The 25,470-nt window shown below is 46.2% G+C and overlaps 11 non-coding genes across 11 annotated transcripts; all 11 read right to left on the bottom strand.

Moving 5' to 3' along the window:
- Nucleotides 1–1,746: 1,746 nt before the first annotated feature.
- LOC130301903 (U2 spliceosomal RNA) lies at nt 1,747–1,937 on the bottom strand. Its single transcript, XR_008852244.1, has one exon. It is a non-coding gene; the product is annotated as a U2 spliceosomal RNA (small nuclear RNA).
- Nucleotides 1,938–4,010: 2,073 nt separating this feature from the next.
- On the bottom strand, nt 4,011–4,201 carry LOC130301902 (U2 spliceosomal RNA). Its single transcript, XR_008852243.1, has one exon. It is a non-coding gene; the product is annotated as a U2 spliceosomal RNA (small nuclear RNA).
- A 2,092-nt stretch (nt 4,202–6,293) lies between these two features.
- Nucleotides 6,294–6,484, bottom strand: LOC130301901 (U2 spliceosomal RNA). The gene has a single exon (XR_008852242.1). It is a non-coding gene; the product is annotated as a U2 spliceosomal RNA (small nuclear RNA).
- A 2,091-nt stretch (nt 6,485–8,575) lies between these two features.
- On the bottom strand, nt 8,576–8,766 carry LOC130301900 (U2 spliceosomal RNA). Its single transcript, XR_008852241.1, has one exon. It is a non-coding gene; the product is annotated as a U2 spliceosomal RNA (small nuclear RNA).
- A 2,088-nt stretch (nt 8,767–10,854) lies between these two features.
- On the bottom strand, nt 10,855–11,045 carry LOC130301899 (U2 spliceosomal RNA). The gene has a single exon (XR_008852240.1). It is a non-coding gene; the product is annotated as a U2 spliceosomal RNA (small nuclear RNA).
- Nucleotides 11,046–13,133: 2,088 nt separating this feature from the next.
- Nucleotides 13,134–13,324, bottom strand: LOC130301898 (U2 spliceosomal RNA). Its single transcript, XR_008852239.1, has one exon. It is a non-coding gene; the product is annotated as a U2 spliceosomal RNA (small nuclear RNA).
- Nucleotides 13,325–15,411: 2,087 nt separating this feature from the next.
- On the bottom strand, nt 15,412–15,602 carry LOC130301917 (U2 spliceosomal RNA). The gene has a single exon (XR_008852257.1). It is a non-coding gene; the product is annotated as a U2 spliceosomal RNA (small nuclear RNA).
- Nucleotides 15,603–17,691: 2,089 nt separating this feature from the next.
- LOC130301897 (U2 spliceosomal RNA) lies at nt 17,692–17,882 on the bottom strand. Its single transcript, XR_008852238.1, has one exon. It is a non-coding gene; the product is annotated as a U2 spliceosomal RNA (small nuclear RNA).
- A 2,091-nt stretch (nt 17,883–19,973) lies between these two features.
- On the bottom strand, nt 19,974–20,164 carry LOC130301896 (U2 spliceosomal RNA). Its single transcript, XR_008852237.1, has one exon. It is a non-coding gene; the product is annotated as a U2 spliceosomal RNA (small nuclear RNA).
- Nucleotides 20,165–22,256: 2,092 nt separating this feature from the next.
- Nucleotides 22,257–22,447, bottom strand: LOC130301894 (U2 spliceosomal RNA). Its single transcript, XR_008852235.1, has one exon. It is a non-coding gene; the product is annotated as a U2 spliceosomal RNA (small nuclear RNA).
- Nucleotides 22,448–24,524: 2,077 nt separating this feature from the next.
- On the bottom strand, nt 24,525–24,715 carry LOC130301893 (U2 spliceosomal RNA). The gene has a single exon (XR_008852234.1). It is a non-coding gene; the product is annotated as a U2 spliceosomal RNA (small nuclear RNA).
- Between the last annotated feature and the right edge of the window lie 755 nt (nt 24,716–25,470).

Raw genomic sequence — 25,470 nt, 5'->3', positions numbered from 1 at the left:
CCCCAAACGGTATCAAACCAACACCCACGGGAAGCTGTAAGCATAGAGGACATGCCTGCACCCCATTGGACTTACCTGTGTGGGTTAAATCCGGGTTATTTGACAACCTATGGCGGTGATGGTTCTGCTCAGGCAGAGCAGTGCTGATGCTCCTCATAAAGCTGTCGCTGCTGTGAAGGTTCTAGGTGACATCACAAATCCCTTTGGTTACATACACAACAAAGCTGGGTTGTTGTTGTTTACACTCTGCAAGGCCTGTGGAAGTGAGTGACATCATAGCACTGTAGTTCTGAGGGTTCAAGATGGATGCAACAATCTCCTGTTGCTTCTATGAAGGCCGTAATAGACGACATCACCAAACAGCTCCATAGTCACATACACAGCAAAGGAGAGATGTTGTTTACACCTAGTGATGTCAGTGGTATTGAGTGACATCACAGCACAGTGCTAAGGCTCCTGGGCCTGGACACAGCAGCGGCTGCAATATCTCAACGGAGAATACGTTTATATCTATGTGTGTGTGTGCGCATATATATATATATATATATATATATATATATATATATATATATATTTCTCCGCCGAAATCACTTTTAAACCCATTTCCACCTTTTTTTCCCTTCTCTTCCTCTTACTTTTTTTTCACGTTTTTTTACGTTTTTCTCCTTTTCGCCTCTTTTCTGGGCGTATTATTCTTCTTTTTCTTCTTTTTTTTCGTCTAATGCATACCCCATCAGTGCAGCAATGCTTATTCAATACCGCCAGCAGATGGAGACACTGGGGGATAATTTTCTAAGGATTTATACTGATTTTTCCTGTCTGAATTTGTCGCACAGAAAGTTGCAGGCCAAATATGTGTGACATTTCTGCGACTTTAGCTTCTAGAGCATTTTTACAACATTATACATAGGTGCTGAATACATAAAAAGCGACTGTTCAGCGACAGACAAGTCGCATCGGCTGAAAGTAGGCCAGAATGTCAGTCCATGTTGGAGCAGGTTTAGATACAGTCTAAAGCATAGATCTCAAAGTCTGTGCACAGAATTTAGCAAGGGCCTCGCACCTTCTGATGCATCAGGTAGGTGCACAATAGCATAGCCTAACCCTCTGTACTTTGGTCTATATTGATGCGGGACATAGACAGCCAGCTGATGACCAATCCATTAGTGCAATGGATGGCTGGAAGCATTTGTCTTTGCCTTTGCAATACCACAGAAGCAATGCATGGTCAATGTACAGCAATGACACACCTGTGTGAACAGCCAGGAGACCCCCCCCCCCCCATGTTATGTTACATAGTTACATAGTTAGTACGGTCGAAAAAAGACATATGTCCATCACGTTCAACCAGGGAATTAAGGGGTAGGGGTGTGGCGCGATATTGGGGAAGGGATGAGATTTTATATTTCTTCATAAGCATTAATCTTATTTTGTCAATTAGGAACATTCAGCACCCACCCGCTATCAAGGCAGCTGCCTATCATGTCATGCCCTACCTGCACAGGTGTGCTGGCTACTCAAATGATCCAATTAAGGAGGCCATTTAGTCAGCAGCAGCAGAAGTCCTGTGCCTGGACGCTCCAACAGGGGCCAGACACAAGCAGAAGCAGAAGCAGCAGAAGCAGCAGCAGCACCACCTTTTGTTTATTGGCTGCAGCAGCAGCAAGGCCCACAGGGCTGGCTAGCTGGCTAGCCAGCAAGCAGGTAGCAATGAAAGTAGGAATCTTTCTTTTTAACCCTGTAAGGGGGTGGTGCACTGTACCCGAAGATACTGCCATATCGGGTCAATGCATAGGGCGACGGAAGCAAGCTTCGAAATCGGCCCCCGTTCTCAAAAATCCATTTAATATATGGTCCCCAGATAGGGGACGTATCAGATATTAAACTGATAAGAACAGATACTACACTTGATCTTAGCCAAAAGGCCGAGAAGCGATAACCGTGAAAGGGGCGGGCCCAACAAGGTCCCCTTCATGGGCACTATCACTGCTTGCTGTCAGGGAGGCTGCCAGACAATTTTCCATGCACACTCTGGGCTGGGGGGCAGTCAACCACCAGTACACACAGCAGAACCTAAACCCATACCATTATTGCTAAGCAGCAAGACAGGGGCCCATTGCACTCCCACGGGGCCTTTTTAAATGCAATCCATAACCCGGATTTGCCAGGAACCCTTCTTACTCCTCCTACTTGCATGTGACACTGGGCTTAGGATCTGCATAGGAAACACACACACAAGCACACACCTACCTTTGTTGCCTGCAGATGCCTCCTTGGCTGTCCCCAAACGGTATCAAACCAACACCCACGGGAAGCTGTAAGCATAGAGGACATGCCTGCACCCCATTGGACTTACCTGTGTGGGTTAAATCCGGGTTATTTGACAACCTATGGCGGTGATGGTTCTGCTCAGGCAGAGCAGTGCTGATGCTCCTCATAAAGCTGTCGCTGCTGTGAAGGTTCTAGGTGACATCACAAATCCCTTTGGTTACATACACAACAAAGCTGGGTTGTTGTTGTTTACACTCTGCAAGGCCTGTGGAAGTGAGTGACATCATAGCACTGTAGTTCTGAGGGTTCAAGATGGATGCAACAATCTCCTGTTGCTTCTATGAAGGCCGTAATAGACGACATCACCAAACAGCTCCATAGTCACATACACAGCAAAGGAGAGATGTTGTTTACACCTAGTGATGTCAGTGGTATTGAGTGACATCACAGCACAGTGCTAAGGCTCCTGGGCCTGGACACAGCAGCGGCTGCAATATCTCAACGGAGAATACGTTTATATCTATGTGTGTGTGTGCGCATATATATATATATATATATATATATATTTCTCCGCCGAAATCACTTTTAAACCCATTTCCACCTTTTTTTCCCTTCTCTTCCTCTTACTTTTTTTTCACGTTTTTTTACGTTTTTCTCCTTTTCGCCTCTTTTCTGGGCGTATTATTCTTCTTTTTCTTCTTTTTTTTCGTCTAATGCATACCCCATCAGTGCAGCAATGCTTATTCAATACCGCCAGCAGATGGAGACACTGGGGGATAATTTTCTAAGGATTTATACTGATTTTTCCTGTCTGAATTTGTCGCACAGAAAGTTGCAGGCCAAATATGTGTGACATTTCTGCGACTTTAGCTTCTAGAGCATTTTTACAACATTATACATAGGTGCTGAATACATAAAAAGCGACTGTTCAGCGACAGACAAGTCGCATCGGCTGAAAGTAGGCCAGAATGTCAGTCCATGTTGGAGCAGGTTTAGATACAGTCTAAAGCATAGATCTCAAAGTCTGTGCACAGAATTTAGCAAGGGCCTCGCACCTTCTGATGCATCAGGTAGGTGCACAATAGCATAGCCTAACCCTCTGTACTTTGGTCTATATTGATGCGGGACATAGACAGCCAGCTGATGACCAATCCATTAGTGCAATGGATGGCTGGAAGCATTTGTCTTTGCCTTTGCAATACCACAGAAGCAATGCATGGTCAATGTACAGCAATGACACACCTGTGTGAACAGCCAGGAGACCCCCCCCCCCCCCATGTTATGTTACATAGTTACATAGTTAGTACGGTCGAAAAAAGACATATGTCCATCACGTTCAACCAGGGAATTAAGGGGTAGGGGTGTGGCGCGATATTGGGGAAGGGATGAGATTTTATATTTCTTCATAAGCATTAATCTTATTTTGTCAATTAGGAACATTCAGCACCCACCCGCTATCAAGGCAGCTGCCTATCATGTCATGCCCTACCTGCACAGGTGTGCTGGCTACTCAAATGATCCAATTAAGGAGGCCATTTAGTCAGCAGCAGCAGAAGTCCTGTGCCTGGACGCTCCAACAGGGGCCAGACACAAGCAGAAGCAGAAGCAGCAGAAGCAGCAGCAGCACCACCTTTTGTTTATTGGCTGCAGCAGCAGCAAGGCCCACAGGGCTGGCTAGCTGGCTAGCCAGCAAGCAGGTAGCAATGAAAGTAGGAATCTTTCTTTTTAACCCTGTAAGGGGGTGGTGCACTGTACCCGAAGATACTGCCATATCGGGTCAATGCATAGGGCGACGGAAGCAAGCTTCGAAATCGGCCCCCGTTCTCAAAAATCCATTTAATATATGGTCCCCAGATAGGGGACGTATCAGATATTAAACTGATAAGAACAGATACTACACTTGATCTTAGCCAAAAGGCCGAGAAGCGATAACCGTGAAAGGGGCGGGCCCAACAAGGTCCCCTTCATGGGCACTATCACTGCTTGCTGTCAGGGAGGCTGCCAGACAATTTTCCATGCACACTCTGGGCTGGGGGGCAGTCAACCACCAGTACACACAGCAGAACCTAAACCCATACCATTATTGCTAAGCAGCAAGACAGGGGCCCATTGCACTCCCACGGGGCCTTTTTAAATGCAATCCATAACCCGGATTTGCCAGGAACCCTTCTTACTCCTCCTACTTGCATGTGACACTGGGCTTAGGATCTGCATAGGAAACACACACACAAGCACACACCTACCTTTGTTGCCTGCAGATGCCTCCTTGGCTGTCCCCAAACGGTATCAAACCAACACCCACGGGAAGCTGTAAGCATAGAGGACATGCCTGCACCCCATTGGACTTACCTGTGTGGGTTAAATCCGGGTTATTTGACAACCTATGGCGGTGATGGTTCTGCTCAGGCAGAGCAGTGCTGATGCTCCTCATAAAGCTGTCGCTGCTGTGAAGGTTCTAGGTGACATCACAAATCCCTTTGGTTACATACACAACAAAGCTGGGTTGTTGTTGTTTACACTCTGCAAGGCCTGTGGAAGTGAGTGACATCATAGCACTGTAGTTCTGAGGGTTCAAGATGGATGCAACAATCTCCTGTTGCTTCTATGAAGGCCGTAATAGACGACATCACCAAACAGCTCCATAGTCACATACACAGCAAAGGAGAGATGTTGTTTACACCTAGTGATGTCAGTGGTATTGAGTGACATCACAGCACAGTGCTAAGGCTCCTGGGCCTGGACACAGCAGCGGCTGCAATATCTCAACGGAGAATACGTTTATATCTATGTGTGTGTGTGCGCATATATATATATATATATATATATATATATATATATATATATATATATTCTCCGCCGAAATCACTTTTAAACCCATTTCCACCTTTTTTTCCCTTCTCTTCCTCTTACTTTTTTTTCACGTTTTTTTACGTTTTTCTCCTTTTCGCCTCTTTTCTGGGCGTATTATTCTTCTTTTTCTTCTTTTTTTTCGTCTAATGCATACCCCATCAGTGCAGCAATGCTTATTCAATACCGCCAGCAGATGGAGACACTGGGGGATAATTTTCTAAGGATTTATACTGATTTTTCCTGTCTGAATTTGTCGCACAGAAAGTTGCAGGCCAAATATGTGTGACATTTCTGCGACTTTAGCTTCTAGAGCATTTTTACAACATTATACATAGGTGCTGAATACATAAAAAGCGACTGTTCAGCGACAGACAAGTCGCATCGGCTGAAAGTAGGCCAGAATGTCAGTCCATGTTGGAGCAGGTTTAGATACAGTCTAAAGCATAGATCTCAAAGTCTGTGCACAGAATTTAGCAAGGGCCTCGCACCTTCTGATGCATCAGGTAGGTGCACAATAGCATAGCCTAACCCTCTGTACTTTGGTCTATATTGATGCGGGACATAGACAGCCAGCTGATGACCAATCCATTAGTGCAATGGATGGCTGGAAGCATTTGTCTTTGCCTTTGCAATACCACAGAAGCAAATGCATGGTCAATGTACAGCAATGACACACCTGTGTGAACAGCCAGGAGACCCCCCCCCCCCCATGTTATGTTACATAGTTACATAGTTAGTACGGTCGAAAAAAGACATATGTCCATCACGTTCAACCAGGGAATTAAGGGGTAGGGGTGTGGCGCGATATTGGGGAAGGGATGAGATTTTATATTTCTTCATAAGCATTAATCTTATTTTGTCAATTAGGAACATTCAGCACCCACCCGCTATCAAGGCAGCTGCCTATCATGTCATGCCCTACCTGCACAGGTGTGCTGGCTACTCAAATGATCCAATTAAGGAGGCCATTTAGTCAGCAGCAGCAGAAGTCCTGTGCCTGGACGCTCCAACAGGGGCCAGACACAAGCAGAAGCAGAAGCAGCAGAAGCAGCAGCAGCACCACCTTTTGTTTATTGGCTGCAGCAGCAGCAAGGCCCACAGGGCTGGCTAGCTGGCTAGCCAGCAAGCAGGTAGCAATGAAAGTAGGAATCTTTCTTTTTAACCCTGTAAGGGGGTGGTGCACTGTACCCGAAGATACTGCCATATCGGGTCAATGCATAGGGCGACGGAAGCAAGCTTCGAAATCGGCCCCCGTTCTCAAAAATCCATTTAATATATGGTCCCCAGATAGGGGACGTATCAGATATTAAACTGATAAGAACAGATACTACACTTGATCTTAGCCAAAAGGCCGAGAAGCGATAACCGTGAAAGGGGCGGGCCCAACAAGGTCCCCTTCATGGGCACTATCACTGCTTGCTGTCAGGGAGGCTGCCAGACAATTTTCCATGCACACTCTGGGCTGGGGGGCAGTCAACCACCAGTACACACAGCAGAACCTAAACCCATACCATTATTGCTAAGCAGCAAGACAGGGGCCCATTGCACTCCCACGGGGCCTTTTTAAATGCAATCCATAACCCGGATTTGCCAGGAACCCTTCTTACTCCTCCTACTTGCATGTGACACTGGGCTTAGGATCTGCATAGGAAACACACACACAAGCACACACCTACCTTTGTTGCCTGCAGATGCCTCCTTGGCTGTCCCCAAACGGTATCAAACCAACACCCACGGGAAGCTGTAAGCATAGAGGACATGCCTGCACCCCATTGGACTTACCTGTGTGGGTTAAATCCGGGTTATTTGACAACCTATGGCGGTGATGGTTCTGCTCAGGCAGAGCAGTGCTGATGCTCCTCATAAAGCTGTCGCTGCTGTGAAGGTTCTAGGTGACATCACAAATCCCTTTGGTTACATACACAACAAAGCTGGGTTGTTGTTGTTTACACTCTGCAAGGCCTGTGGAAGTGAGTGACATCATAGCACTGTAGTTCTGAGGGTTCAAGATGGATGCAACAATCTCCTGTTGCTTCTATGAAGGCCGTAATAGACGACATCACCAAACAGCTCCATAGTCACATACACAGCAAAGGAGAGATGTTGTTTACACCTAGTGATGTCAGTGGTATTGAGTGACATCACAGCACAGTGCTAAGGCTCCTGGGCCTGGACACAGCAGCGGCTGCAATATCTCAACGGAGAATACGTTTATATCTATGTGTGTGTGTGCGCATATATATATATATATATATATATATATATATATATATATATATATTTCTCCGCCGAAATCACTTTTAAACCCATTTCCACCTTTTTTTCCCTTCTCTTCCTCTTACTTTTTTTTCACGTTTTTTTACGTTTTTCTCCTTTTCGCCTCTTTTCTGGGCGTATTATTCTTCTTTTTCTTCTTTTTTTTCGTCTAATGCATACCCCATCAGTGCAGCAATGCTTATTCAATACCGCCAGCAGATGGAGACACTGGGGGATAATTTTCTAAGGATTTATACTGATTTTTCCTGTCTGAATTTGTCGCACAGAAAGTTGCAGGCCAAATATGTGTGACATTTCTGCGACTTTAGCTTCTAGAGCATTTTTACAACATTATACATAGGTGCTGAATACATAAAAAGCGACTGTTCAGCGACAGACAAGTCGCATCGGCTGAAAGTAGGCCAGAATGTCAGTCCATGTTGGAGCAGGTTTAGATACAGTCTAAAGCATAGATCTCAAAGTCTGTGCACAGAATTTAGCAAGGGCCTCGCACCTTCTGATGCATCAGGTAGGTGCACAATAGCATAGCCTAACCCTCTGTACTTTGGTCTATATTGATGCGGGACATAGACAGCCAGCTGATGACCAATCCATTAGTGCAATGGATGGCTGGAAGCATTTGTCTTTGCCTTTGCAATACCACAGAAGCAATGCATGGTCAATGTACAGCAATGACACACCTGTGTGAACAGCCAGGAGACCCCCCCCCCCCCCATGTTATGTTACATAGTTACATAGTTAGTACGGTCGAAAAAAGACATATGTCCATCACGTTCAACCAGGGAATTAAGGGGTAGGGGTGTGGCGCGATATTGGGGAAGGGATGAGATTTTATATTTCTTCATAAGCATTAATCTTATTTTGTCAATTAGGAACATTCAGCACCCACCCGCTATCAAGGCAGCTGCCTATCATGTCATGCCCTACCTGCACAGGTGTGCTGGCTACTCAAATGATCCAATTAAGGAGGCCATTTAGTCAGCAGCAGCAGAAGTCCTGTGCCTGGACGCTCCAACAGGGGCCAGACACAAGCAGAAGCAGAAGCAGCAGAAGCAGCAGCAGCACCACCTTTTGTTTATTGGCTGCAGCAGCAGCAAGGCCCACAGGGCTGGCTAGCTGGCTAGCCAGCAAGCAGGTAGCAATGAAAGTAGGAATCTTTCTTTTTAACCCTGTAAGGGGGTGGTGCACTGTACCCGAAGATACTGCCATATCGGGTCAATGCATAGGGCGACGGAAGCAAGCTTCGAAATCGGCCCCCGTTCTCAAAAATCCATTTAATATATGGTCCCCAGATAGGGGACGTATCAGATATTAAACTGATAAGAACAGATACTACACTTGATCTTAGCCAAAAGGCCGAGAAGCGATAACCGTGAAAGGGGCGGGCCCAACAAGGTCCCCTTCATGGGCACTATCACTGCTTGCTGTCAGGGAGGCTGCCAGACAATTTTCCATGCACACTCTGGGCTGGGGGGCAGTCAACCACCAGTACACACAGCAGAACCTAAACCCATACCATTATTGCTAAGCAGCAAGACAGGGGCCCATTGCACTCCCACGGGGCCTTTTTAAATGCAATCCATAACCCGGATTTGCCAGGAACCCTTCTTACTCCTCCTACTTGCATGTGACACTGGGCTTAGGATCTGCATAGGAAACACACACACAAGCACACACCTACCTTTGTTGCCTGCAGATGCCTCCTTGGCTGTCCCCAAACGGTATCAAACCAACACCCACGGGAAGCTGTAAGCATAGAGGACATGCCTGCACCCCATTGGACTTACCTGTGTGGGTTAAATCCGGGTTATTTGACAACCTATGGCGGTGATGGTTCTGCTCAGGCAGAGCAGTGCTGATGCTCCTCATAAAGCTGTCGCTGCTGTGAAGGTTCTAGGTGACATCACAAATCCCTTTGGTTACATACACAACAAAGCTGGGTTGTTGTTGTTTACACTCTGCAAGGCCTGTGGAAGTGAGTGACATCATAGCACTGTAGTTCTGAGGGTTCAAGATGGATGCAACAATCTCCTGTTGCTTCTATGAAGGCCGTAATAGACGACATCACCAAACAGCTCCATAGTCACATACACAGCAAAGGAGAGATGTTGTTTACACCTAGTGATGTCAGTGGTATTGAGTGACATCACAGCACAGTGCTAAGGCTCCTGGGCCTGGACACAGCAGCGGCTGCAATATCTCAACGGAGAATACGTTTATATCTATGTGTGTGTGTGCGCATATATATATATATATATATATATATATATATATATATATATATATTCTCCGCCGAAATCACTTTTAAACCCATTTCCACCTTTTTTTCCCTTCTCTTCCTCTTACTTTTTTTTCACGTTTTTTTACGTTTTTCTCCTTTTCGCCTCTTTTCTGGGCGTATTATTCTTCTTTTTCTTCTTTTTTTTCGTCTAATGCATACCCCATCAGTGCAGCAATGCTTATTCAATACCGCCAGCAGATGGAGACACTGGGGGATAATTTTCTAAGGATTTATACTGATTTTTCCTGTCTGAATTTGTCGCACAGAAAGTTGCAGGCCAAATATGTGTGACATTTCTGCGACTTTAGCTTCTAGAGCATTTTTACAACATTATACATAGGTGCTGAATACATAAAAAGCGACTGTTCAGCGACAGACAAGTCGCATCGGCTGAAAGTAGGCCAGAATGTCAGTCCATGTTGGAGCAGGTTTAGATACAGTCTAAAGCATAGATCTCAAAGTCTGTGCACAGAATTTAGCAAGGGCCTCGCACCTTCTGATGCATCAGGTAGGTGCACAATAGCATAGCCTAACCCTCTGTACTTTGGTCTATATTGATGCGGGACATAGACAGCCAGCTGATGACCAATCCATTAGTGCAATGGATGGCTGGAAGCATTTGTCTTTGCCTTTGCAATACCACAGAAGCAATGCATGGTCAATGTACAGCAATGACACACCTGTGTGAACAGCCAGGAGACCCCCCCCCCCCCATGTTATGTTACATAGTTACATAGTTAGTACGGTCGAAAAAAGACATATGTCCATCACGTTCAACCAGGGAATTAAGGGGTAGGGGTGTGGCGCGATATTGGGGAAGGGATGAGATTTTATATTTCTTCATAAGCATTAATCTTATTTTGTCAATTAGGAACATTCAGCACCCACCCGCTATCAAGGCAGCTGCCTATCATGTCATGCCCTACCTGCACAGGTGTGCTGGCTACTCAAATGATCCAATTAAGGAGGCCATTTAGTCAGCAGCAGCAGAAGTCCTGTGCCTGGACGCTCCACAGGGGCCAGACACAAGCAGAAGCAGAAGCAGCAGAAGCAGCAGCAGCACCACCTTTTGTTTATTGGCTGCAGCAGCAGCAAGGCCCACAGGGCTGGCTAGCTGGCTAGCCAGCAAGCAGGTAGCAATGAAAGTAGGAATCTTTCTTTTTAACCCTGTAAGGGGGTGGTGCACTGTACCCGAAGATACTGCCATATCGGGTCAATGCATAGGGCGACGGAAGCAAGCTTCGAAATCGGCCCCCGTTCTCAAAAATCCATTTAATATATGGTCCCCAGATAGGGGACGTATCAGATATTAAACTGATAAGAACAGATACTACACTTGATCTTAGCCAAAAGGCCGAGAAGCGATAACCGTGAAAGGGGCGGGCCCAACAAGGTCCCCTTCATGGGCACTATCACTGCTTGCTGTCAGGGAGGCTGCCAGACAATTTTCCATGCACACTCTGGGCTGGGGGGCAGTCAACCACCAGTACACACAGCAGAACCTAAACCCATACCATTATTGCTAAGCAGCAAGACAGGGGCCCATTGCACTCCCACGGGGCCTTTTTAAATGCAATCCATAACCCGGATTTGCCAGGAACCCTTCTTACTCCTCCTACTTGCATGTGACACTGGGCTTAGGATCTGCATAGGAAACACACACACAAGCACACACCTACCTTTGTTGCCTGCAGATGCCTCCTTGGCTGTCCCCAAACGGTATCAAACCAACACCCACGGGAAGCTGTAAGCATAGAGGACATGCCTGCACCCCATTGGACTTACCTGTGTGGGTTAAATCCGGGTTATTTGACAACCTATGGCGGTGATGGTTCTGCTCAGGCAGAGCAGTGCTGATGCTCCTCATAAAGCTGTCGCTGCTGTGAAGGTTCTAGGTGACATCACAAATCCCTTTGGTTACATACACAACAAAGCTGGGTTGTTGTTGTTTACACTCTGCAAGGCCTGTGGAAGTGAGTGACATCATAGCACTGTAGTTCTGAGGGTTCAAGATGGATGCAACAATCTCCTGTTGCTTCTATGAAGGCCGTAATAGACGACATCACCAAACAGCTCCATAGTCACATACACAGCAAAGGAGAGATGTTGTTTACACCTAGTGATGTCAGTGGTATTGAGTGACATCACAGCACAGTGCTAAGGCTCCTGGGCCTGGACACAGCAGCGGCTGCAATATCTCAACGGAGAATACGTTTATATCTATGTGTGTGTGTGCGCATATATATATATATATATATATATATATATATATATATATATATTTCTCCGCCGAAATCACTTTTAAACCCATTTCCACCTTTTTTTCCCTTCTCTTCCTCTTACTTTTTTTTCACGTTTTTTTACGTTTTTCTCCTTTTCGCCTCTTTTCTGGGCGTATTATTCTTCTTTTTCTTCTTTTTTTTCGTCTAATGCATACCCCATCAGTGCAGCAATGCTTATTCAATACCGCCAGCAGATGGAGACACTGGGGGATAATTTTCTAAGGATTTATACTGATTTTTCCTGTCTGAATTTGTCGCACAGAAAGTTGCAGGCCAAATATGTGTGACATTTCTGCGACTTTAGCTTCTAGAGCATTTTTACAACATTATACATAGGTGCTGAATACATAAAAAGCGACTGTTCAGCGACAGACAAGTCGCATCGGCTGAAAGTAGGCCAGAATGTCAGTCCATGTTGGAGCAGGTTTAGATACAGTCTAAAGCATAGATCTCAAAGTCTGTGCACAGAATTTAGCAAGGGCCTCGCACCTTCTGATGCATCAGGTAGGTGCACAATAGCATAGCCTAACCCTCTGTACTTTGGTCTATATTGATGCGGGACATAGACAGCCAGCTGATGACCAATCCATTAGTGCAATGGATGGCTGGAAGCATTTGTCTTTGCCTTTGCAATACCACAGAAGCAATGCATGGTCAATGTACAGCAATGACACACCTGTGTGAACAGCCAGGAGACCCCCCCCCCCCCATGTTATGTTACATAGTTACATAGTTAGTACGGTCGAAAAAAGACATATGTCCATCACGTTCAACCAGGGAATTAAGGGGTAGGGGTGTGGCGCGATATTGGGGAAGGGATGAGATTTTATATTTCTTCATAAGCATTAATCTTATTTTGTCAATTAGGAACATTCAGCACCCACCCGCTATCAAGGCAGCTGCCTATCATGTCATGCCCTACCTGCACAGGTGTGCTGGCTACTCAAATGATCCAATTAAGGAGGCCATTTAGTCAGCAGCAGCAGAAGTCCTGTGCCTGGACGCTCCAACAGGGGCCAGACACAAGCAGAAGCAGAAGCAGCAGAAGCAGCAGCAGCACCACCTTTTGTTTATTGGCTGCAGCAGCAGCAAGGCCCACAGGGCTGGCTAGCTGGCTAGCCAGCAAGCAGGTAGCAATGAAAGTAGGAATCTTTCTTTTTAACCCTGTAAGGGGGTGGTGCACTGTACCCGAAGATACTGCCATATCGGGTCAATGCATAGGGCGACGGAAGCAAGCTTCGAAATCGGCCCCCGTTCTCAAAAATCCATTTAATATATGGTCCCCAGATAGGGGACGTATCAGATATTAAACTGATAAGAACAGATACTACACTTGATCTTAGCCAAAAGGCCGAGAAGCGATAACCGTGAAAGGGGCGGGCCCAACAAGGTCCCCTTCATGGGCACTATCACTGCTTGCTGTCAGGGAGGCTGCCAGACAATTTTCCATGCACACTCTGGGCTGGGGGGCAGTCAACCACCAGTACACACAGCAGAACCTAAACCCATACCATTATTGCTAAGCAGCAAGACAGGGGCCCATTGCACTCCCACGGGGCCTTTTTAAATGCAATCCATAACCCGGATTTGCCAGGAACCCTTCTTACTCCTCCTACTTGCATGTGACACTGGGCTTAGGATCTGCATAGGAAACACACACACAAGCACACACCTACCTTTGTTGCCTGCAGATGCCTCCTTGGCTGTCCCCAAACGGTATCAAACCAACACCCACGGGAAGCTGTAAGCATAGAGGACATGCCTGCACCCCATTGGACTTACCTGTGTGGGTTAAATCCGGGTTATTTGACAACCTATGGCGGTGATGGTTCTGCTCAGGCAGAGCAGTGCTGATGCTCCTCATAAAGCTGTCGCTGCTGTGAAGGTTCTAGGTGACATCACAAATCCCTTTGGTTACATACACAACAAAGCTGGGTTGTTGTTGTTTACACTCTGCAAGGCCTGTGGAAGTGAGTGACATCATAGCACTGTAGTTCTGAGGGTTCAAGATGGATGCAACAATCTCCTGTTGCTTCTATGAAGGCCGTAATAGACGACATCACCAAACAGCTCCATAGTCACATACACAGCAAAGGAGAGATGTTGTTTACACCTAGTGATGTCAGTGGTATTGAGTGACATCACAGCACAGTGCTAAGGCTCCTGGGCCTGGACACAGCAGCGGCTGCAATATCTCAACGGAGAATACGTTTATATCTATGTGTGTGTGTGCGCATATATATATATATATATATATATATATATATATATATATATATATCTCCGCCGAAATCACTTTTAAACCCATTTCCACCTTTTTTTCCCTTCTCTTCCTCTTACTTTTTTTTCACGTTTTTTTACGTTTTTCTCCTTTTCGCCTCTTTTCTGGGCGTATTATTCTTCTTTTTCTTCTTTTTTTTCGTCTAATGCATACCCCATCAGTGCAGCAATGCTTATTCAATACCGCCAGCAGATGGAGACACTGGGGGATAATTTTCTAAGGATTTATACTGATTTTTCCTGTCTGAATTTGTCGCACAGAAAGTTGCAGGCCAAATATGTGTGACATTTCTGCGACTTTAGCTTCTAGAGCATTTTTACAACATTATACATAGGTGCTGAATACATAAAAAGCGACTGTTCAGCGACAGACAAGTCGCATCGGCTGAAAGTAGGCCAGAATGTCAGTCCATGTTGGAGCAGGTTTAGATACAGTCTAAAGCATAGATCTCAAAGTCTGTGCACAGAATTTAGCAAGGGCCTCGCACCTTCTGATGCATCAGGTAGGTGCACAATAGCATAGCCTAACCCTCTGTACTTTGGTCTATATTGATGCGGGACATAGACAGCCAGCTGATGACCAATCCATTAGTGCAATGGATGGCTGGAAGCATTTGTCTTTGCCTTTGCAATACCACAGAAGCAATGCATGGTCAATGTACAGCAATGACACACCTGTGTGAACAGCCAGGAGACCCCCCCCCCCCATGTTATGTTACATAGTTACATAGTTAGTACGGTCGAAAAAAGACATATGTCCATCACGTTCAACCAGGGAATTAAGGGGTAGGGGTGTGGCGCGATATTGGGGAAGGGATGAGATTTTATATTTCTTCATAAGCATTAATCTTATTTTGTCAATTAGGAACATTCAGCACCCACCCGCTATCAAGGCAGCTGCCTATCATGTCATGCCCTACCTGCACAGGTGTGCTGGCTACTCAAATGATCCAATTAAGGAGGCCATTTAGTCAGCAGCAGCAGAAGTCCTGTGCCTGGACGCTCCAACAGGGGCCAGACACAAGCAGAAGCAGAAGCAGCAGAAGCAGCAGCAGCACCACCTTTTGTTTATTGGCTGCAGCAGCAGCAAGGCCCACAGGGCTGGCTAGCTGGCTAGCCAGCAAGCAGGTAGCAATGAAAGTAGGAATCTTTCTTTTTAACCCTGTAAGGGGGTGGTGCACTGTACCCGAAGATACTGCCATATCGGGTCAATGCATAGTGCGACGGAAGCAAGCTTCGAAATCGGCCCCCGTTCTCAAAAATCCATTTAATATATGGTCCCCAGATAGGGGACGTATCAGATATTAAACTGATAAGAACAGATACTACACTTGATCTTAGCCAAAAGGCCGAGAAGCGATAACCGTGAAAGGGGCGGGCCCAACAAGGTCCCCTTCATGGGCACTATCACTGCTTGCTGTCAGGGAGGCTGCCAGACAATTTTCCATGCACACTCTGGGCTGGGGGGCAGTCAACCACCAGTACACACAGCAGAACCTAAACCCATACCATTATTGCTAAGCAGCAAGACAGGGGCCCATTGCACTCCCACGGGGCCTTTTTAAATGCAATCCATAACCCGGATTTGCCAGGAACCCTTCTTACTCCTCCTACTTGCATGTGACACTGGGCTTAGGATCTGCATAGGAAACACACACACAAGCACACACCTACCTTTGTTGCCTGCAGATGCCTCCTTGGCTGTCCCCAAACGGTATCAAACCAACACCCACGGGAAGCTGTAAGCATAGAGGACATGCCTGCACCCCATTGGACTTACCTGTGTGGGTTAAATCCGGGTTATTTGACAACCTATGGCGGTGATGGTTCTGCTCAGGCAGAGCAGTGCTGATGCTCCTCATAAAGCTGTCGCTGCTGTGAAGGTTCTAGGTGACATCACAAATCCCTTTGGTTACATACACAACAAAGCTGGGTTGTTGTTGTTTACACTCTGCAAGGCCTGTGGAAGTGAGTGACATCATAGCACTGTAGTTCTGAGGGTTCAAGATGGATGCAACAATCTCCTGTTGCTTCTATGAAGGCCGTAATAGACGACATCACCAAACAGCTCCATAGTCACATACACAGCAAAGGAGAGATGTTGTTTACACCTAGTGATGTCAGTGGTATTGAGTGACATCACAGCACAGTGCTAAGGCTCCTGGGCCTGGACACAGCAGCGGCTGCAATATCTCAACGGAGAATACGTTTATATCTATGTGTGTGTGTGCGCATATATATATATATATATATATATATATATATATATATATATATATTCTCCGCCGAAATCACTTTTAAACCCATTTCCACCTTTTTTTCCCTTCTCTTCCTCTTACTTTTTTTTCACGTTTTTTTACGTTTTTCTCCTTTTCGCCTCTTTTCTGGGCGTATTATTCTTCTTTTTCTTCTTTTTTTTCGTCTAATGCATACCCCATCAGTGCAGCAATGCTTATTCAATACCGCCAGCAGATGGAGACACTGGGGGATAATTTTCTAAGGATTTATACTGATTTTTCCTGTCTGAATTTGTCGCACAGAAAGTTGCAGGCCAAATATGTGTGACATTTCTGCGACTTTAGCTTCTAGAGCATTTTTACAACATTATACATAGGTGCTGAATACATAAAAAGCGACTGTTCAGCGACAGACAAGTCGCATCGGCTGAAAGTAGGCCAGAATGTCAGTCCATGTTGGAGCAGGTTTAGATACAGTCTAAAGCATAGATCTCAAAGTCTGTGCACAGAATTTAGCAAGGGCCTCGCACCTTCTGATGCATCAGGTAGGTGCACAATAGCATAGCCTAACCCTCTGTACTTTGGTCTATATTGATGCGGGACATAGACAGCCAGCTGATGACCAATCCATTAGTGCAATGGATGGCTGGAAGCATTTGTCTTTGCCTTTGCAATACCACAGAAGCAATGCATGGTCAATGTACAGCAATGACACACCTGTGTGAACAGCCAGGAGACCCCCCCCCCCCCATGTTATGTTACATAGTTACATAGTTAGTACGGTCGAAAAAAGACATATGTCCATCACGTTCAACCAGGGAATTAAGGGGTAGGGGTGTGGCGCGATATTGGGGAAGGGATGAGATTTTATATTTCTTCATAAGCATTAATCTTATTTTGTCAATTAGGAACATTCAGCACCCACCCGCTATCAAGGCAGCTGCCTATCATGTCATGCCCTACCTGCACAGGTGTGCTGGCTACTCAAATGATCCAATTAAGGAGGCCATTTAGTCAGCAGCAGCAGAAGTCCTGTGCCTGGACGCTCCAACAGGGGCCAGACACAAGCAGAAGCAGAAGCAGCAGAAGCAGCAGCAGCACCACCTTTTGTTTATTGGCTGCAGCAGCAGCAAGGCCCACAGGGCTGGCTAGCTGGCTAGCCAGCAAGCAGGTAGCAATGAAAGTAGGAATCTTTCTTTTTAACCCTGTAAGGGGGTGGTGCACTGTACCCGAAGATACTGCCATATCGGGTCAATGCATAGGGCGACGGAAGCAAGCTTCGAAATCGGCCCCCGTTCTCAAAAATCCATTTAATATATGGTCCCCAGATAGGGGACGTATCAGATATTAAACTGATAAGAACAGATACTACACTTGATCTTAGCCAAAAGGCCGAGAAGCGATAACCGTGAAAGGGGCGGGCCCAACAAGGTCCCCTTCATGGGCACTATCACTGCTTGCTGTCAGGGAGGCTGCCAGACAATTTTCCATGCACACTCTGGGCTGGGGGGCAGTCAACCACCAGTACACACAGCAGAACCTAAACCCATACCATTATTGCTAAGCAGCAAGACAGGGGCCCATTGCACTCCCACGGGGCCTTTTTAAATGCAATCCATAACCCGGATTTGCCAGGAACCCTTCTTACTCCTCCTACTTGCATGTGACACTGGGCTTAGGATCTGCATAGGAAACACACACACAAGCACACACCTACCTTTGTTGCCTGCAGATGCCTCCTTGGCTGTCCCCAAACGGTATCAAACCAACACCCACGGGAAGCTGTAAGCATAGAGGACATGCCTGCACCCCATTGGACTTACCTGTGTGGGTTAAATCCGGGTTATTTGACAACCTATGGCGGTGATGGTTCTGCTCAGGCAGAGCAGTGCTGATGCTCCTCATAAAGCTGTCGCTGCTGTGAAGGTTCTAGGTGACATCACAAATCCCTTTGGTTACATACACAACAAAGCTGGGTTGTTGTTGTTTACACTCTGCAAGGCCTGTGGAAGTGAGTGACATCATAGCACTGTAGTTCTGAGGGTTCAAGATGGATGCAACAATCTCCTGTTGCTTCTATGAAGGCCGTAATAGACGACATCACCAAACAGCTCCATAGTCACATACACAGCAAAGGAGAGATGTTGTTTACACCTAGTGATGTCAGTGGTATTGAGTGACATCACAGCACAGTGCTAAGGCTCCTGGGCCTGGACACAGCAGCGGCTGCAATATCTCAACGGAGAATACGTTTATATCTATGTGTGTGTGTGCGCATATATATATATATATATATATATATATATATATATATATATATATTTCTCCGCCGAAATCACTTTTAAACCCATTTCCACCTTTTTTTCCCTTCTCTTCCTCTTACTTTTTTTTCACGTTTTTTTACGTTTTTCTCCTTTTCGCCTCTTTTCTGGGCGTATTATTCTTCTTTTTCTTCTTTTTTTTCGTCTAATGCATACCCCATCAGTGCAGCAATGCTTATTCAATACCGCCAGCAGATGGAGACACTGGGGGATAATTTTCTAAGGATTTATACTGATTTTTCCTGTCTGAATTTGTCGCACAGAAAGTTGCAGGCCAAATATGTGTGACATTTCTGCGACTTTAGCTTCTAGAGCATTTTTACAACATTATACATAGGTGCTGAATACATAAAAAGCGACTGTTCAGCGACAGACAAGTCGCATCGGCTGAAAGTAGGCCAGAATGTCAGTCCATGTTTGGAGCAGGTTTAGATACAGTCTAAAGCATAGATCTCAAAGTCTGTGCACAGAATTTAGCAAGGGCCTCGCACCTTCTGATGCATCAGGTAGGTGCACAATAGCATAGCCTAACCCTCTGTACTTTGGTCTATATTGATGCGGGACATAGACAGCCAGCTGATGACCAATCCATTAGTGCAATGGATGGCTGGAAGCATTTGTCTTTGCCTTTGCAATACCACAGAAGCAATGCATGGTCAATGTACAGCAATGACACACCTGTGTGAACAGCCAGGAGACCCCCCCCCCCCCATGTTATGTTACATAGTTACATAGTTAGTACGGTCGAAAAAAGACATATGTCCATCACGTTCAACCAGGGAATTAAGGGGTAGGGGTGTGGCGCGATATTGGGGAAGGGATGAGATTTTATATTTCTTCATAAGCATTAATCTTATTTTGTCAATTAGGAACATTCAGCACCCACCCGCTATCAAGGCAGCTGCCTATCATGTCATGCCCTACCTGCACAGGTGTGCTGGCTACTCAAATGATCCAATTAAGGAGGCCATTTAGTCAGCAGCAGCAGAAGTCCTGTGCCTGGACGCTCCAACAGGGGCCAGACACAAGCAGAAGCAGAAGCAGCAGAAGCAGCAGCAGCACCACCTTTTGTTTATTGGCTGCAGCAGCAGCAAGGCCCACAGGGCTGGCTAGCTGGCTAGCCAGCAAGCAGGTAGCAATGAAAGTAGGAATCTTTCTTTTTAACCCTGTAAGGGGGTGGTGCACTGTACCCGAAGATACTGCCATATCGGGTCAATGCATAGGGCGACGGAAGCAAGCTTCGAAATCGGCCCCCGTTCTCAAAAATCCATTTAATATATGGTCCCCAGATAGGGGACGTATCAGATATTAAACTGATAAGAACAGATACTACACTTGATCTTAGCCAAAAGGCCGAGAAGCGATAACCGTGAAAGGGGCGGGCCCAACAAGGTCCCCTTCATGGGCACTATCACTGCTTGCTGTCAGGGAGGCTGCCAGACAATTTTCCATGCACACTCTGGGCTGGGGGGCAGTCAACCACCAGTACACACAGCAGAACCTAAACCCATACCATTATTGCTAAGCAGCAAGACAGGGGCCCATTGCACTCCCACGGGGCCTTTTTAAATGCAATCCATAACCCGGATTTGCCAGGAACCCTTCTTACTCCTCCTACTTGCATGTGACACTGGGCTTAGGATCTGCATAGGAAACACACACACAAGCACACACCTACCTTTGTTGCCTGCAGATGCCTCCTTGGCTGTCCCCAAACGGTATCAAACCAACACCCACGGGAAGCTGTAAGCATAGAGGACATGCCTGCACCCCATTGGACTTACCTGTGTGGGTTAAATCCGGGTTATTTGACAACCTATGGCGGTGATGGTTCTGCTCAGGCAGAGCAGTGCTGATGCTCCTCATAAAGCTGTCGCTGCTGTGAAGGTTCTAGGTGACATCACAAATCCCTTTGGTTACATACACAACAAAGCTGGGTTGTTGTTGTTTACACTCTGCAAGGCCTGTGGAAGTGAGTGACATCATAGCACTGTAGTTCTGAGGGTTCAAGATGGATGCAACAATCTCCTGTTGCTTCTATGAAGGCCGTAATAGACGACATCACCAAACAGCTCCATAGTCACATACACAGCAAAGGAGAGATGTTGTTTACACCTAGTGATGTCAGTGGTATTGAGTGACATCACAGCACAGTGCTAAGGCTCCTGGGCCTGGACACAGCAGCGGCTGCAATATCTCAACGGAGAATACGTTTATATCTATGTGTGTGTGTGCGCATATATATATATATATATATATATATATATATATATATATATATATATTCTCCGCCGAAATCACTTTTAAACCCATTTCCACCTTTTTTTCCCTTCTCTTCCTCTTACTTTTTTTTCACGTTTTTTTACGTTTTTCTCCTTTTCGCCTCTTTTCTGGGCGTATTATTCTTCTTTTTCTTCTTTTTTTTCGTCTAATGCATACCCCATCAGTGCAGCAATGCTTATTCAATACCGCCAGCAGATGGAGACACTGGGGGATAATTTTCTAAGGATTTATACTGATTTTTCCTGTCTGAATTTGTCGCACAGAAAGTTGCAGGCCAAATATGTGTGACATTTCTGCGACTTTAGCTTCTAGAGCATTTTTACAACATTATACATAGGTGCTGAATACATAAAAAGCGACTGTTCAGCGACAGACAAGTCGCATCGGCTGAAAGTAGGCCAGAATGTCAGTCCATGTTGGAGCAGGTTTAGATACAGTCTAAAGCATAGATCTCAAAGTCTGTGCACAGAATTTAGCAAGGGCCTCGCACCTTCTGATGCATCAGGTAGGTGCACAATAGCATAGCCTAACCCTCTGTACTTTGGTCTATATTGATGCGGGACATAGACAGCCAGCTGATGACCAATCCATTAGTGCAATGGATGGCTGGAAGCATTTGTCTTTGCCTTTGCAATACCACAGAAGCAATGCATGGTCAATGTACAGCAATGACACACCTGTGTGAACAGCCAGGAGACCCCCCCCCCCCCCATGTTATGTTACATAGTTACATAGTTAGTACGGTCGAAAAAAGACATATGTCCATCACGTTCAACCAGGGAATTAAGGGGTAGGGGTGTGGCGCGATATTGGGGAAGGGATGAGATTTTATATTTCTTCATAAGCATTAATCTTATTTTGTCAATTAGGAACATTCAGCACCCACCCGCTATCAAGGCAGCTGCCTATCATGTCATGCCCTACCTGCACAGGTGTGCTGGCTACTCAAATGATCCAATTAAGGAGGCCATTTAGTCAGCAGCAGCAGAAGTCCTGTGCCTGGACGCTCCAACAGGGGCCAGACACAAGCAGAAGCAGAAGCAGCAGAAGCAGCAGCAGCACCACCTTTTGTTTATTGGCTGCAGCAGCAGCAAGGCCCACAGGGCTGGCTAGCTGGCTAGCCAGCAAGCAGGTAGCAATGAAAGTAGGAATCTTTCTTTTTAACCCTGTAAGGGGGTGGTGCACTGTACCCGAAGATACTGCCATATCGGGTCAATGCATAGGGCGACGGAAGCAAGCTTCGAAATCGGCCCCCGTTCTCAAAAATCCATTTAATATATGGTCCCCAGATAGGGGACGTATCAGATATTAAACTGATAAGAACAGATACTACACTTGATCTTAGCCAAAAGGCCGAGAAGCGATAACCGTGAAAGGGGCGGGCCCAACAAGGTCCCCTTCATGGGCACTATCACTGCTTGCTGTCAGGGAGGCTGCCAGACAATTTTCCATGCACACTCTGGGCTGGGGGGCAGTCAACCACCAGTACACACAGCAGAACCTAAACCCATACCATTATTGCTAAGCAGCAAGACAGGGGCCCATTGCACTCCCACGGGGCCTTTTTAAATGCAATCCATAACCCGGATTTGCCAGGAACCCTTCTTACTCCTCCTACTTGCATGTGACACTGGGCTTAGGATCTGCATAGGAAACACACACACAAGCACACACCTACCTTTGTTGCCTGCAGATGCCTCCTTGGCTGTCCCCAAACGGTATCAAACCAACACCCACGGGAAGCTGTAAGCATAGAGGACATGCCTGCACCCCATTGGACTTACCTGTGTGGGTTAAATCCGGGTTATTTGACAACCTATGGCGGTGATGGTTCTGCTCAGGCAGAGCAGTGCTGATGCTCCTCATAAAGCTGTCGCTGCTGTGAAGGTTCTAGGTGACATCACAAATCCCTTTGGTTACATACACAACAAAGCTGGGTTGTTGTTGTTTACACTCTGCAAGGCCTGTGGAAGTGAGTGACATCATAGCACTGTAGTTCTGAGGGTTCAAGATGGATGCAACAATCTCCTGTTGCTTCTATGAAGGCCGTAATAGACGACATCACCAAACAGCTCCATAGTCACATACACAGCAAAGGAGAGATGTTGTTTACACCTAGTGATGTCAGTGGTATTGAGTGACATCACAGCACAGTGCTAAGGCTCCTGGGCCTGGACACAGCAGCGGCTGCAATATCTCAACGGAGAATACGTTTATATCTATGTGTGTGTGTGCGCATATATATATATATATATATATATATATATATTTCTCCGCCGAAATCACTTTTAAACCCATTTCCACCTTTTTTTCCCTTCTCTTCCTCTTACTTTTTTTTCACGTTTTTTTACGTTTTTCTCCTTTTCGCCTCTTTTCTGGGCGTATTATTCTTCTTTTTCTTCTTTTTTTTCGTCTAATGCATACCCCATCAGTGCAGCAATGCTTATTCAATACCGCCAGCAGATGGAGACACTGGGGGATAATTTTCTAAGGATTTATACTGATTTTTCCTGTCTGAATTTGTCGCACAGAAAGTTGCAGGCCAAATATGTGTGACATTTCTGCGACTTTAGCTTCTAGAGCATTTTTACAACATTATACATAGGTGCTGAATACATAAAAAGCGACTGTTCAGCGACAGACAAGTCGCATCGGCTGAAAGTAGGCCAGAATGTCAGTCCATGTTGGAGCAGGTTTAGATACAGTCTAAAGCATAGATCTCAAAGTCTGTGCACAGAATTTAGCAAGGGCCTCGCACCTTCTGATGCATCAGGTAGGTGCACAATAGCATAGCCTAACCCTCTGTACTTTGGTCTATATTGATGCGGGACATAGACAGCCAGCTGATGACCAATCCATTAGTGCAATGGATGGCTGGAAGCATTTGTCTTTGCCTTTGCAATACCACAGAAGCAATGCATGGTCAATGTACAGCAATGACACACCTGTGTGAACAGCCAGGAGACCCCCCCCCCCCCCATGTTATGTTACATAGTTACATAGTTAGTACGGTCGAAAAAAGACATATGTCCATCACGTTCAACCAGGGAATTAAGGGGTAGGGGTGTGGCGCGATATTGGGGAAGGGATGAGATTTTATATTTCTTCATAAGCATTAATCTTATTTTGTCAATTAGGAACATTCAGCACCCACCCGCTATCAAGGCAGCTGCCTATCATGTCATGCCCTACCTGCACAGGTGTGCTGGCTACTCAAATGATCCAATTAAGGAGGCCATTTAGTCAGCAGCAGCAGAAGTCCTGTGCCTGGACGCTCCAACAGGGGCCAGACACAAGCAGAAGCAGAAGCAGCAGAAGCAGCAGCAGCACCACCTTTTGTTTATTGGCTGCAGCAGCAGCAAGGCCCACAGGGCTGGCTAGCTGGCTAGCCAGCAAGCAGGTAGCAATGAAAGTAGGAATCTTTCTTTTTAACCCTGTAAGGGGGTGGTGCACTGTACCCGAAGATACTGCCATATCGGGTCAATGCATAGGGCGACGGAAGCAAGCTTCGAAATCGGCCCCCGTTCTCAAAAATCCATTTAATATATGGTCCCCAGATAGGGGACGTATCAGATATTAAACTGATAAGAACAGATACTACACTTGATCTTAGCCAAAAGGCCGAGAAGCGATAACCGTGAAAGGGGCGGGCCCAACAAGGTCCCCTTCATGGGCACTATCACTGCTTGCTGTCAGGGAGGCTGCCAGACAATTTTCCATGCACACTCTGGGCTGGGGGGCAGTCAACCACCAGTACACACAGCAGAACCTAAACCCATACCATTATTGCTAAGCAGCAAGACAGGGGCCCATTGCACTCCCACGGGGCCTTTTTAAATGCAATCCATAACCCGGATTTGCCAGGAACCCTTCTTACTCCTCCTACTTGCATGTGACACTGGGCTTAGGATCTGCATAGGAAACACACACACAAGCACACACCTACCTTTGTTGCCTGCAGATGCCTCCTTGGCTGTCCCCAAACGGTATCAAACCAACACCCACGGGAAGCTGTAAGCATAGAGGACATGCCTGCACCCCATTGGACTTACCTGTGTGGGTTAAATCCGGGTTATTTGACAACCTATGGCGGTGATGGTTCTGCTCAGGCAGAGCAGTGCTGATGCTCCTCATAAAGCTGTCGCTGCTGTGAAGGTTCTAGGTGACATCACAAATCCCTTTGGTTACATACACAACAAAGCTGGGTTGTTGTTGTTTACACTCTGCAAGGCCTGTGGAAGTGAGTGACATCATAGCACTGTAGTTCTGAGGGTTCAAGATGGATGCAACAATCTCCTGTTGCTTCTATGAAGGCCGTAATAGACGACATCACCAAACAGCTCCATAGTCACATACACAGCAAAGGAGAGATGTTGTTTACACCTAGT

This window comes from Hyla sarda, unplaced genomic scaffold, assembly GCF_029499605.1.
Source record: "Hyla sarda isolate aHylSar1 unplaced genomic scaffold, aHylSar1.hap1 scaffold_1140, whole genome shotgun sequence".
Lineage (NCBI taxonomy): Eukaryota > Metazoa > Chordata > Amphibia > Anura > Hylidae > Hyla > Hyla sarda.
This window is presented reverse-complemented; position numbering and strand designations above follow the sequence as displayed.